This window comes from Nycticebus coucang, chromosome 10, assembly GCF_027406575.1.
Source record: "Nycticebus coucang isolate mNycCou1 chromosome 10, mNycCou1.pri, whole genome shotgun sequence".
Lineage (NCBI taxonomy): Eukaryota > Metazoa > Chordata > Mammalia > Primates > Lorisidae > Nycticebus > Nycticebus coucang.
In genome coordinates, this window is record NC_069789.1 from 83,734,560 (window position 1) to 83,749,164 (window position 14,605).

The following is a 14,605-nucleotide window of genomic DNA, read 5'->3' on the forward strand; positions in this document are numbered from 1 at the left end:
AGCTTGTTTGAGCACACTGAACCGCAAAACCTTCAGACTGCAGGAATGACTTTACCAAGTGATTATCCAAATTGGGGGATTCTGTATGGGGGAGGGGTAAGGCAGAAGGTGAAGGGGCTGGTGAAGGCAAAAGAAAATCTCTCTCTTACTCTGTTAAGTACCTATAAAAGGTAACCTCTTATTTCAAATTAGAAGATACAGGAGATTGTATATTATGCTATAGTATATTTTAGTCTCTGAATATTTGATGAAAAAACAAAATTTGGAGAAAAATAAGTTTTATTAGCTGGGATAAAATGATCTAGTACACACTTTCCTTAATTTGTAATGTTCTAGCTAAGGAAAAAAATTGAAACTCATTTCCTCACTTTCTTCCAAATATCCAATTTTGGTTTTTAGGCATATGAACTCATTGTATAAATTCATTTCAATGCTTTTAAGTATTTGAAATTACATTGGCTAAAATGAGCAACCACATTTCAAACTCTAGTAAACACAGTATTTATTGCACTTTCTTTATCTTTTTGATTTTTCTTCTGTATCATGGAGAAAAAAAATCACAACTCTGATGTAGATTGTAGGATATTACTAGGTCCAGAAAGAAGAAATTAAATTATTCTTGAAGTTTGTAACAACTTCCACTAAAGACAGGAGAGGAAGAAAATGAAATAAGGTAATCAATTACAGAAAAAAGAAGTCTATACTATGTTGCTTTCTCAACCCCCACAATATAGTTTATCTGATGATGTAGAATAGACCTTTGAAATGTCCAGGTTCTTTAGTTTTCAGAACATTTGTAATTATTTTGAAGCACAGAGGAAAATATACAGCCCTAGAACCCAGGTCTGCTTAGAAACAAGGTAGCAGCATTAGCAAGAGAAGAACAAACAATCTGCCAAATGAGTCTCAGGCAGACCTGCATATTAAATTGGTCAAATTGCATATTAAATTGGTTTAAATCTCTGAGCAGCAAGGAAAGATGATACTTGCTCTTAGAGTTACACTTTATGCTGAGTTTGAAGGAAAATCTATACTAGTTCTAGAAGCCATATCCTCTGCCCCCACTCATGCTACATACTATTGCACTATTTTCACCTGCAGTAAAATTAATGTTCTTTTCACAGTCACAATATTTAGTTATAGTCATTTAAAATATGTTCACTCTCTAAGACTGAGACAAGAGACATACAATATTATTTTGGTAGATAAAGGTCTGAAACTGCTTCCTTCACTTTATCCTCTAAAAAATAGTATTTTTCATCTTCAGATTGAAAAGCAAAAATGTTATGAAAAGCCTCATTACGTTGTGAATTTATCTCTTCACTTCCTTTGGCATTGGAAACAACCTGAAATGAGGTGATGACTTACAATGATGAGGGATAACCTCAATACAGTTCCATATAGGATGATGTATTGAACAAAGAAAACATTTGGATGTTTTTCTTGGCAGCTCTACCAGCTATCTGTATGATTCTGTGCAAGCCATTTCACCTTCCTGTCTTGGTCTTTATCATTCAATAAACTGGGTTATCCAGACCAAACAGAGATAAAGACAAGATCAATGAGTTTATATTCTTTGATGCAAAATTAGCTTTTTAGAAGAAAGGGACTCTTCAAATCTAAAGTGTGTTAGCATTATAATGTCATTTCCTTAACATACACAATTTCCTCTATGTCAGAGTGCTTTCCTTGAAAAGTGTAGCAGAGAAATTGTCAATTGGATAATTATGGGGCAAAGGTACTTTTGGTGCAGGATGTGCCTGTTCAACAAACAAATCAATATCTGCCTTAGAACCTCATAGTGTATTCATGGTTTTTATTTTACTTACCAGGGAGCAAATGTGAAAAAATTCCTGGATCTCTTATAAGAAAAAGGAAATAATCAGCTTGGTGCCTGTAGCTCAGCGGCTAGGGCGCCAGCCACATACACCAGAGCTGGTGGGTTCGAATCCAGACTTGGCCTGCCAAACAACAATGACAACTATAACCAAAAAATAGCTGGGCATTGAGGCGGGCGCCTGTAATCCCAGCTACTTGGGAGGCTGAGGCAAGAGAATTCCTTAAACCCAGGAGTTTGAGGTTGGTGTGAGCTGTGATACCACAGCTCTCTACTCAGGGCAACAGCATGAGACTGTCTCGAAAAAAAAAAAAAGAAAAAGGAAATAATCATGTATTTGGGAGCACTCTAAGAAGCAGGGAGACTATGAGTTCTAAATAATTATTTTCTTCTGTTAGGCTATCCAAATACTCTAGCTCACCAATGTCATGGATCATTTTGACTTACACGAAGATATACGGTTCCTTTAGTACTTGGACATACAATCTCTGGCATTTTTCTTTAAAATTTAACACATTATGCACCACAATTCCATTAAAGACTCTCAGCTAGTCTTAAACTAGCTATTTGAGGGCAGGGCAGTATGGTAATTCTTTTTTACCCACTACCACCAATACACCTTCCCTCTTATCACTTCTCCCCTGCCACTATCCTAGGTCTCCCGACTAGACACTTAGCTATAAGAATTAAGCGAACGCTTCTGAAATTCTGTTAAAGTCCACTGACTGCTTGTGAAATTACATTTTTAGCAAGCTAAAATGACTACTTATTGACTCAACCAGTATTTACTGTTTACTATATGCTCAGATCAAAGAGAACTAAGTAAACAAAATGGAAGAATGTCTCTGTCTTTTTAAACTTACATGAAGTTAAGGGAGACAAACAACAGACAATACTGTATATTAGAAGGTGAAAAGTATTTCAGGAGAAATGCAAAGTCGACTTGGAAATGAAGAGGTATAGTAATTTTAAATAATAGTTGTAGTGCAAAGGTGAGGTGTGAGCTAGTACTTAAGGAGATTAGTAAGTCAGCCTTGCAGATTTATTAGGGAAGAAGACTGGGGGCAGATCTTCTAGGGTAAAATGCAGAGGGATTGGTGCTAGTGAGTGGGAACAAGGAGTAGGAAATAAAGCCTGTGAGGAATTGGGGCAGGTATGCTCAGATGATGTAGGCCTAATACATCTGAGCATACGTACAAACTTTAACTTTTTACTCAGATATGAAAAACCATATGGTCAAATATACTTCACTAAAAGGTACAAATCACATAGAAACCCTACAGATAGACACTTACTGGTATTTAAAATTTTCTTTTTAGGATTTTGAACAATGAATGTGATTTAGAATAAATCTGGAATATTATTATGTTTGAAAAGGGAAAAGAGAATTATTTATCATATTAATAAGGGTTAGGCTCTAAAGTCTCTGAAAATGTCTTAAATGAGAAAGTTATCTGCTATATAATGTCACTACTGTATGGCCAAATATCTACAGGCATTGATTAAATGTACTTTTTGTTCGATCTCATTTAATGAAAATTCATATATCATACCATATACCCATATACTTTTTTATTTTTATCTATTTATTTTTTCATATACCCATATACTTAACATAAAATTCTAACAGTGTCTGCCATTTTTATAATTAGTTATCATAGTTTAAAAAACAGGTAGAAAAAATTATTTTAAAATACTTTAAAAAGAGGGGCCCTATAAAAGCTATTTAAGCACCTCTTTTTTGAATAATTTTCCTAAGGCAAATATTTTCATTGTAATTTTAGCTAATATCGAGAGTTATTGTACTAAGCACTGGGTCTAGTATCTATCTTACTTAATCCTTGCTGCAGCCCCTTAGTAATTACAGTTATGTCCATTACTCTCTCTGATGCAGGAGGAGGCAAAACTCAAAAGGGAATAACTTCACCAATGTGAAAGGAAGCTCAGAAAATTTAGCAGTAAAGGTGAATAAATGTGGAAAGATATTTATAAAGTTTTAATTTGTGGACAATTGTGTAAGGAACGAAAATATCTTAGCAAAATTTTAAAGTTGTGACAGACCAAAAAAAATACTACATGTTCACAGAGGCAGTCACTTTGATATATACAATATGTCTAAATGCTTCACATGAATGGCAACCCAATTGTATTTAGGAGACAAGTTTCTAACATTATTCTCAAAAGGAGAATTCTTCACTTCAAAAGGCTTTTCAAAAACCAATAACATTTCAAGAAAGCAGGATACAAAATTGAATACGTATCCAACTGTGTTTGTGTACCAATTCAGGTTACTGAAATTTTGGCTTATATAGTGTTGCTGTGAATGAGTTCACTTCACTATAATCTATTTTCTCTTATATTGTGTAAATAACGACAACATTAAATAGGATGTGATATGTCAGTGGCCCAAGTTATTAATGAATGAAATAAGCAAATAACTTCTCTCTCCATGCTGTGAATTCTGAATTAGAAGGATATTCTATAGAAGGCAGGGAAGACATTTTAAGAAACTGAATAGTAAGAAGAAATAGATTTGTACCTCTTCAGTTAAGAGGGGCTTTAAAAACAAATGGCAAAATGTGAAAGAAAAATGGTTTTCATGAAAATTAAGTTTCAGGCTTTTTGTTGGAAGACTCCTAAAGGTAATGAAAGCCTAAAGATGGAGTTAGAGAACAATATCATAATGAAGTGACCAAAGCAAAGAGAAGAAAATTGCATACTGCATTTATATAGTTGCACCATAGTATCTGGGTGTTTTTTAGGAACACCATAGCATCTGCGTGTTTTATAGACTTCATCCACCCTTTTCAGAGGGATATTTTCTGCTGTATCCCACTTTTACTGCTTTAAAGCCAATGCATTGACAGCAACCAGCTTTCAGCTGTTCTGAAATACAGAACTCCAGAGTCACTTCAATTCATCCAATTTGTATTACTCAGACTCCAGCACTTTACTCAAGCAGTCTTTTCAAGTTTGCATGCTCTCTCTATTACTTGGGAATTGGTGCTAAGTACAGAAATGTGGTTGCGTTCTCAGTAAAGCCATCCAGTCTTCCCACCTTTTCCTGGTTTCAATAAACTTATTAATTATTATTTTAAAAACATTTCTTTGTTAACATAACAGAAAATAAATTTCTCCCTGATTCAAGAGTCTGAACACCACTCACAAGTATTCTATTTCTTCAGCTTAGGGCTTCACATGGTAATCTTGGATGAGAAATATGGTAGAAAATAGTTTTAGTATTTCTATCAATTGAAAAGGCTAAGAAAATAGCTCAGGGACGTTTGTGTGGTATTTTAAGTTTCAGATACAAAATACATTTCTCGTTCTTAATGATAACCAGCTATCTTAATAATGACGATAAAAACATAAAATGAGGGCAGTGCCTGTGGCTCAAAGGAGTAGGGCGCCAGCCCCATATGCCAGAGGTGGCGGGTTCAAACCCAACCCCAGCCAAAAACTGCAAAAAAAAAAAAAAAGAAAAAGAAAAACATAACAATGATAAATATTATATCAAATCATCAAATATTATGCCTTATTACATGCGAAGTGTTGAGTTATCTTTTTAATCCTCCCAACAATACTTTGGGATTATCAACCCCATTTTACAGATAAGGAAACAGGAGATGTCCCATTACTCTGCTCATGTTTGCACAGCTAGTAAGAAGGGCAGAGTCAGGATTAGAACTTATGTAGTCTGGATTTGGAGACTGTGCTTTTAATCACCATGTGTAATATTCTGTTCTCTACATTTTTTGTATAAAGGATTCTAATAGAGAAAAAAATGAGAATTCTTAGAGACTCCAATTTTCTTACTTCTTCCTAAAAATAACTCATCTTTAAAAATATGCACACAATTCTTCATATTTTAAAGAGAATTAAGTCTTTAGACTCTTGAGGGGTCTACTGTGAACAAAATGCATCAATCCTGGAACATTAGTGCTGGTAAGAATATTCTAGCCAAGAAATACAGGGGTAAGGCAATGGGATAAAGAGGGAGAAAGATTACTTAATGACAAAAGTTTAATGATAAAAAATTTTAAACAAAATAGGAAACAGCTATTATATAAAGAATATCTACTACTGATTCCCTGAATAAAAGTCACAAAGTACCCCCACCCCCCACCAAATTACATGCCTTTTTTTTTTCTTTTGAGACAGAGTTTCACTATGTCGCCCTTGGTAGAGTACTGTGGCATCACAGCTGACAGCAACCTCAAACTCTTGGGCTTAAGTGATTCTCTTGGCTCAGCCTCCCAAGTAGTTAGGATTACAGATGCCTGCCACAACACCCGGCTTTTCTTTGGTCGCAGTTGTCATTGTTTAGCAGGCCCAGGCTGGGTTCAAACCTGCCAGCCCCAGTGTATGTGGCCAGCACCCTAACCACTGAGCTACGGGTGTTCAGCCAACATGCTTTTCAATAATACTCCTAACAGTTATCTACGGTATGCCTAAGTGATATTATAGGAGGTAACTACTTAGACACATTTAATGAAACAAATACTGATAAAAAGCATTAAGATCTTAGGTTTTGCAAATAACAATCTCTAGATAAGTAAAAACATTGCTCAGCATAGAATAACTATTTCAAACATTTTAATCTAGTTATTTATAAGATTTTCTTTCTTTTTTTTTTTTTAATTTTGAGACAAGTGTCTCGAGAGTAAGCTCTGTTGCCCTTGGTAGATTGCCACTGGCATCATAGCTCACACCAACTTTAAACTCTTGGGCTCAAGTGATCTTCTTGCCTCAGTCTCCTAACTAGCTGGGACTACAGGCACCCACCACAACACCGGACTAGTTTTTCCATTTTTAGTAGAGACGTGGTCTTGTTCTTGCTAATGTTGGTCTCGAACTCCTGAGTGCAAGCAATCCACTCGCCTCAGCCTCCCAGAGTGCTAGGATTATAGGAGTAAGTCACTGAGCTCTGCCTTGTAAGGTTTTCTTAATCTCACAGCTTCAGTTTGGTGAGCTATATTTTGCTGTTTTGCCATCAACTCTGGAAGATAGTATTTCTTTTAATCTACAGATAACACACATATACTCTATGACCTTTACCTATTCTAAACTTTTTCTATAACTGATTTAATAATATACTTATTGTTATATGCTTCATATATAATTGAGGATATAATCTTAGACTTATTCATAGTATAATTTCAGTTTTCAGTGAACATTAAAAGAAAAGATTTAGTCCTTGATTACTAGTCCTTTTAAGACTAGTTTGTGTTTTATTCTGAAACAAATATTAAGAGAAGATACTGCCTTTACAATAGACCTCTAATATATATAAAGATGAAAACTTATTTACTGAGAATTAAATGTGCACATTATACTGTACAAAAACAAAATTGTTTACACTCAATGTCACTTATTAGTGAAGGTAATAAAACAGGAAGGAGCCTATGATGTTTACTTATCCCCCTTAAGCCACCAAACTGTGCCAAGTCTTTCTTCAAAATATCTGTAAGCCCAAGTACCCATCGATCCACGAATGGATTAATAAATTATGGTATATGTACACCATGGAATATTATGCAGCCTTAAAGAAAGATGGAGACTTTACCTCTTTCATGTTTACATGGACAGAGCTGGAACATATTCTTCTTAGTAAAGTATCTCAAGAATGGAAGAAAAAGTATTCAATGTACTCAGCCCTACTATGAAACTAATTTATGGCTTTCATATGAAAGCTATACCCAGTTATAACCCAAGAATAGGGGGAAGGGGGAAAGAGAGGGGAGGGAGAGGGGAGATGGGCGGAGGGAGGGTGGATTGGTGGGATTACACCTGCGGTGCATCTTACAAGGCTATATGTGAAACTTAGTAAATGTAGAATGTAAATGTCTTAACACAATAACTAAGAAAATGCCAGGAAGGCTATGTTAACCAGTGTGATGAAAATGTGTCAAACTGGGTGGCGCCTGTGGCTCAAGGAGTAGGGTGCCGATCCCATATGCCAGAGGTGGCAGGTTCAAATCCAGCCACGGCCAAAAAAAAAAAAAGAAAATGTGTCAAACTGTCTATAAAACCAGTGTATGGTGCCCCATGATCGCATTAATGTACATAGCTATGATTTAATAAAACAACAACAACAAAACCAAAATATCTGTAGGCTTCAATTGGCCAGTTTTATTTCCCATTACTATCTATTATCCCGATCTAGAGTTTTTTATCTTTTTATACAGATTATGGCATGAATCTCCTAATCGTAACCTTACTGAGTCCTGCTTCTCTCTGCTTCAGGTTATCCTGCTCACCATTACCAGATTAATCTCTCGAAAATGTTACTTTCTCTACAAAATTACCTTCCTAGAGATCTTTAGATAGATAGGCATCTAAAAAAAATTTACCTGGGCATGGCTAGGTGCCCATACCTCAGTGGTCACGGCATCAGCCACATACACTGGGGCTGGTGGGTTCACCAGCCTGCTAAACAACGCCCAGGCCTGCTAAACAATGACAATTACAGTAAAAAAAAAAAAAAGCTGGGCATTGTGGCAGGTGCGTGTAGTCCCAGCTACTTGGGAGACTGAGGCAAGAGAATCGCTTACGCTCAAGAGTTGGAGGTTGCTGTGAGCTGTGATGCTACAGCACTCTACTGAGGGTGACATTATGAGACTCTGTTTTAAAAAAAAAAAATTACCTGGCTCTGCCTTACATAGTCACTTTTTTCTGCTAACAGTTTCTAACAATTTGCCTTCATCGCATGATTTCTGATCTCAAAATGGCTTCTTTCATTATCTTGTGTCTGTCTTTACTAACCATTTTCATTTATTTGCCAAATCTTGGGTGACTTTCAATGCCACTTTAATTCATCTACTTCTATAACACCAGGCCTAATTATTCACATTTCTCTGATTTCAAATTAATACATTTATAAGTTATTTGATTATATGTTCTTTAGTTTTGGGCACCAAACTATATTCTTGACCAATATTAGCATTCTGCAGCTGAGGTCCTATGCTGCTGCATGATTGGAATAATGGTGATCTTGTCTAAATACTCAAAACAACATTTGATAGATAGAATTTTCTCAATTTTAAATATTTCTCCCACTATGTTTCCATAAACCATTTGTACACATTTTTGCTTGTCTTCAGGGAGTATTAAAAACAGAATAAAAGCAAATAGTAGTAAATAAATTTTAACTTAACTAGGAGATAGTGACGCATACTTAGTCTGGACACCTTTCCCTCCGACCTTAAATAGACATGACATATGTGCTTACAATTTGACTGCGTTAGGCTAAGCCACATAGAATTGCCACGATTTACAGGTTAAATGGTAATATATCAGCAATTTCCTATGGTTCAACATAATACATAACAAATTAATAAATTTGCTAGTTATTTTTAAATCAGAAATGGAATTTAATGTTTTCATCTGGTTAAGTTTAAGAATTATTCTCTTTTATACATTAACTTGAATCTTCAGCTATAATTGAGATAAGTAAGATCCATGGGAAATTCAGCTATAATTGAGATAAGTAAGATCCATGGGAAATTCAGTTTAAAAGTTTTGGGGTTGTTCCTTCTATGTATCATTCTATTTAAAAATTCACAAATTTCCAAATTAATTAAGAGGACATTAATTAACCAAAACTTTGTTAAACATAAGTTAATCAGGTTTAAGTCTGGGTTTTTTTTTTTTTTTTAAGCTTATTTTATGTTTGTTAGAGATGGAGTCTTGCTGTATTGCCCAGGATGGTCTCAAACTCCTCATCTCAATTGATCCTCCTATCTTGGCCTCCTCAAGTGCTGGTACTATAGGTGTGAGTCACTGCACCTGGCCTGACTTTAAGTCTTGAAAGCTTTTTATTCATTTTCTTTAGATAGCTGTTCAACTTAATTTCCTTTGGCTTTTAAATTGTACAACATTATAAGGAAAATTTTCTGAAAGAACATTTTCTGTTTTTTCTTTTGTTCTAAGAAAATCCTCCCAGGAGTCCTCAAACTTTTTAAATAGGGGGCTAGTTCACTGTCCCTTAGACCACTGGAGGGCCAGACTATAGTTTTAAAAAATACTATGAACAAATTCCTATGCACACTGCAAATATCTTATTTTGAAGTAAAAAAACAAAACAGGAACAAATACAATCACACTGCCTCATGTTTGAGGACCCCTGCAACAAAGGACTAAAGACTTAAAAGCTCTAAGGGAACTAAGATCACCTATGAGACTTGGGATTCAATTGCCATGGTTGGGTTCTAGGTATTTTTTGTTTTAAATTTAGAATAAATTTAGACTACCAATTTTTTCATTTGCTATGAAGAACAGAATTATCACTGATTGGAGATACTAATGCAAGTGTGATCTGGCATTCATTCTCTTTCTGTAGTCAATCTACATGAAAAATTAAAACAATAATCAGTGGTAGATTTTAAAATAAATGCAATGATTCTACTTTTTAATGGCTGTAAGTTGTAGGCCTAACTACATTTTTTATTATTTCTACAGTTAACTTTAATAAATTATATTTTTGTTTAAAAATGTCTAAATTTTGCTGGGCGTGGTGGCTCATACCTGTAATCCTAGCACTCTGGGAGGCCGAGGTGGGTGGACTGCCTGACCTCATGGGTTCAAGACCAGCCTGAGCAAGAGTGACACCCCGTCTCTAAAAAGAGCCAGGTGTTTTGATGAGTGCCTACAGTCCCAGCTACTTGAGAAGCTGAGGCTAGAGAATCGCTTGAGCCCAGGAGTCTGAGGTTGCTGTGAGCTATGACACCAAGGCACTCTACTGAGGGCGACAAAATGAGATTCTGTCTCAAAAAAAAAAAAAAAATCTCTAAATTTTCTTTTCTTTTCTTTTTTTTTTTTTTTTGAGACAGAGTCTCACTATGTTGCCCTGATTAGAGTGCTATAATATCACAGCTCACAGAAACCTCCAACTCTGGGGCTTAAGTGATTCTCTTGCCTCAGCCTCCCAAGTAGCTGGGCCTACAGGCGCCTGCTGCAATGCCCGGCTATTTTTTGGTTGTAGTTGTCATTGTTGTTTGGCAGGCCTGGGCTGAATTGGAATCTGCCAGCTCTTGCTGTTGCTCAGGCTGGTCTCGAACTTCTGAACTCAAGCAATCTACCTGCCTCAGCCTCCCAGAGTGCTAGGATTACAGGAGTGAGCCACCTCTCCCGGCCCCTAGTTTTATCAACTTTTGTCACACTTTTAAAAGAAACAATTCTTAGCTTTGTTGATTCTATTATTTTTTTTCTGTGTTCCATTCTATTACTATCTACTCTTATCTTCATTATTTCTTTCCCTAAATTTGATGGGGTTTCTTCTTTTTTTTTCATTTTCTACCTTTTGAGTTAAATAATTAGCTCATTAATTTTCAACATTTCCCCTTTTCAATATAAAATACACTGTTTCACTTAAGAACTATTCTACCAATTTCTCATAAGTTTTGATATGCACTATTTTTGGTATAGCTCAGTTCTAAGTATTTTATAATTTCAATTATGTTTTGACTACCAAGTTATTTGTAAGTAACTTAAAAAGCTTCCAAAAGTAAAAGGTTTTAAAGAATTTTTTTATTACTAATTTCTAACTTACTTCAACTATTATTAGAGAATGAAATCTAATTGCAATCCCCCCTCCCCCAGGATAACTTTGAAATTTGTTTATGATCTGGTCTACTGTCAGTTTTTATCAAGATTCCATTGCCTGCTTGAGAAGATTAACTAATTGTTGGAGCTGGGATTCTATATATGTCCATTAACTCAAGATTATCGTGTGTGTGATTTTTAAAAATACCTTCTAATCTTTACTATTTTTTGCAGATGGGATTGTAGAATTATCGATTTCTTCTTATACATTTGTAAATTTTTGTCATGTATAATTTGAGGTTTTGTTTTGGGTGTATATAAGAATGTTATATATTCCTAGTGATTTTTATATTTTGTCATTATTTAAAGACCTTCTTCATTCCTGGTAATGCTTTTTCTTTTTTCTTGCATTTTTTGGCTGGGGCTGGGTTTGAACACACCACCTCCAGCATATGGGGCTGGCACCCTACCCCTTTGAGCCACAGGCGCTGCCCGGTAATGCTTTTTCATAGTGTTATTTTATCTCATTTAAATGACTACACCAGCTTTCTTTTAGTTGGTATTTGTCTAATATTTTTCCAAACCTTCCTGGGTCCTTTTCAACCTTCTGGGTCCTTGTATTTTAAATATTTCTCTCATCAATAGCATCTTTTTTTTAAATTTTATTAAATCATAGCTGTGTGGTTAATGCAATCGTGGGGTACAATGTGCTATACAATTTGAAATATTTTCATCAAACTGGTTAACATAGCCTTCATGGCATTTTTCTTAGTTATTGTGTTAAGACATTTTATATTCTACATTTAGTAAATTTCACATGTACCCTTGTAAGATGCACCATAGGTGTGGTCCCACCAATTACCCTCCCTCCACCCATCCTTTTTTAAGGGCCCTAATCACATCCAGGAGGACTCTTCCCTCATGATTTAATCACCTTCTAAAGAACCCCACATTGGTGATTAAGTTTCAACACACAAATTTTCAGGCACAGAGAGCATAGGGCTAATTAAGTTGAGGTCATCAGTGTGGGCCCTAGTTCAGTATGACCAGTGTTCTTCTAAGAAGAGGAAATTGACGGACCCAGAAGGAAGGCCATGTGAAGACACAGGGACCCAGAAGGAAGACCATGTGAAGACACAGGGAGAAGATGCCCATCTACAAGCCAAGAGTTGGGGCTCAGAGGAAGCAAATCTTGGACTTCAGAACTGTAAGGAAATAAAATTGTGTTTTCGAAGCCATCCAGTCTGTGACACTTTGTTATGGAAGCCCTAGCAAACCGATACAGCACTCTCTTTTTTCTTTCCTTGGATAGGATGATCACCGTGGGAATTTGGTGAGGGGGGATTTCTTTTCATAGTGTAACCATTTTATTGAACACATTGAACTTAATAGGTGTAAAAAGAACAAAACGAAACGTATTCTTTTCCACCTTTCTCCATATCAATAGCATCTTAAAAAAAATTCCAGGCCAGGTGAGGTAGCTCATGCCTGTAATCCTAGCACTCTGGGAGGCCAAGGCTGGTGGATTGCTTGAGCTTGGGAGTTCAAGACCAGCCTGAGCAAGAGTGAGACTCTGTCCCTAAAAATAGCCGGGTGTTGTGTAGGTGCCTGCAGTCCTAGCTACTTGGGAGGCTGAGGCACAAGGATTACTTGAGTCCAGAAGTTTGAGGTTACTGTGAGCTATGATGCCACAGCACTCTATGAAGGGTGACATGGTAAGACTCTGTCTCAAAAAAGGAAAAAAAGAATAAAAAAAAATTCCAGTCTGACTTTACCTTTTAACATTTTCATAAAGATTTTCTGATACAGTTAGATTTATTTTTATCATTTTATTATGTTTTTTGTTTACTTATTTTTCCCTGATTTTTGTCTTTTTACCAGAGTGATTGGGTTTTCAAAAATACCATTTTCTCCTTTATAGTTTTAGAAAATATGCATTCTATTTCTATTCTTTTAGTAGTAGTCATCAACATTGTAACACATGTACTTAAAGCCTAAAGCTAATCATGATTCCTACCCTCCTATCGAATAATTCAACAAATCTTAAAATACTTCAATTCCAATTCCCCTTACTATCTCTGACATATTATTGTTGTCCACTATTTTAATTTTACCTTATCAGAGCTGCGGTTATGAATTCTCAGGGGATTTTTCTCCCTCCCACCTTATCCACTAGTCCAGATTAAGATAAATAAGATTTGTCTATTTCTGTCAGTGAGATCTTTTTTTTTTTCTTTCTAATTTTCACTTTCACTGAGTGTATAGCTTATTCAGAGACCCAGTCCTATGGGGAAGAATGGGATAAAGCTTTCAGTTCTAATTCCTTTGCTCATCTTTTTTCTTGTAGCCATTAAAACTTAACCCTCTAAAATACTGAATTCGATAAATGCCCCTAGGAGAGTTACTATTTAATTTTTAGTTCTTGTTTTCTTTTTCCCCTTCCTGGCAATTTCTTTTCCTTCCCAAGAGTTCTGTCACTTAGTTAAAAGTGGTTTTTTATTTCAATATGACATCTCTAGCTGTTTCTGTATAATTTTTCTAGTCTTGCATATTATCATAAATGAGAGTTCAATTTTTAATACATTTCTTCCCCGAAGATAGGTATAATTTTAAGAATCAGATAATAATCGCCAATGCCAAATAATTAACTATAGTACATAGAGTCATTTAGGAACTTAAACATGGTTAAGCTTTATCAAAATTACATTCCACTTATATTGAATTATTCTATCACTTAAAATATTTCATTTAATGATGTTAAATAACAATCACTTAAATTCACTCTCGAAAATGCAATGTGGTATAAACTATACATTGAGTATTTTCCATCTTATTCTAGAATTTGGAAAACCCAATCATCATCATCTACTGAATAATAATTGCAAATGGTACTAATATATTTGAAATGGTACCTGTAGGTATGGGACTATAGAATATTAGTAGAAAAATAAAGGGGAAAAAGATGGATCAAACAGAATAATTTCTGAAAAGGGATAAATCTCTTTTGGATATCTAGGTGGCATTCATTAATTTTAAAAAGTATTTATTAAACACCTATTCATTACTATTTGGGAAGATACCAAAATATTTAGAGAAGTTCCTCATCTGCCAGGCATGGAAATATAGATGAGTACACAAATAACAGGAATAGGTACACAAATAACCAACTACCATGCAAGGTTGGGTGTAATAAACAGCATGAGATTAATACAGTAGCTGTTATCT

At 35.3% G+C, this 14,605-nt stretch overlaps 1 protein-coding gene across 6 annotated transcripts in view; it reads right to left on the minus strand.

Moving 5' to 3' along the window:
* The window catches only part of RASAL2 (RAS protein activator like 2), a 445,700-nt gene that overhangs the window by 131,343 nt on the left and 299,752 nt on the right, over positions 1-14,605 (minus strand). The window lies entirely within an intron of this gene.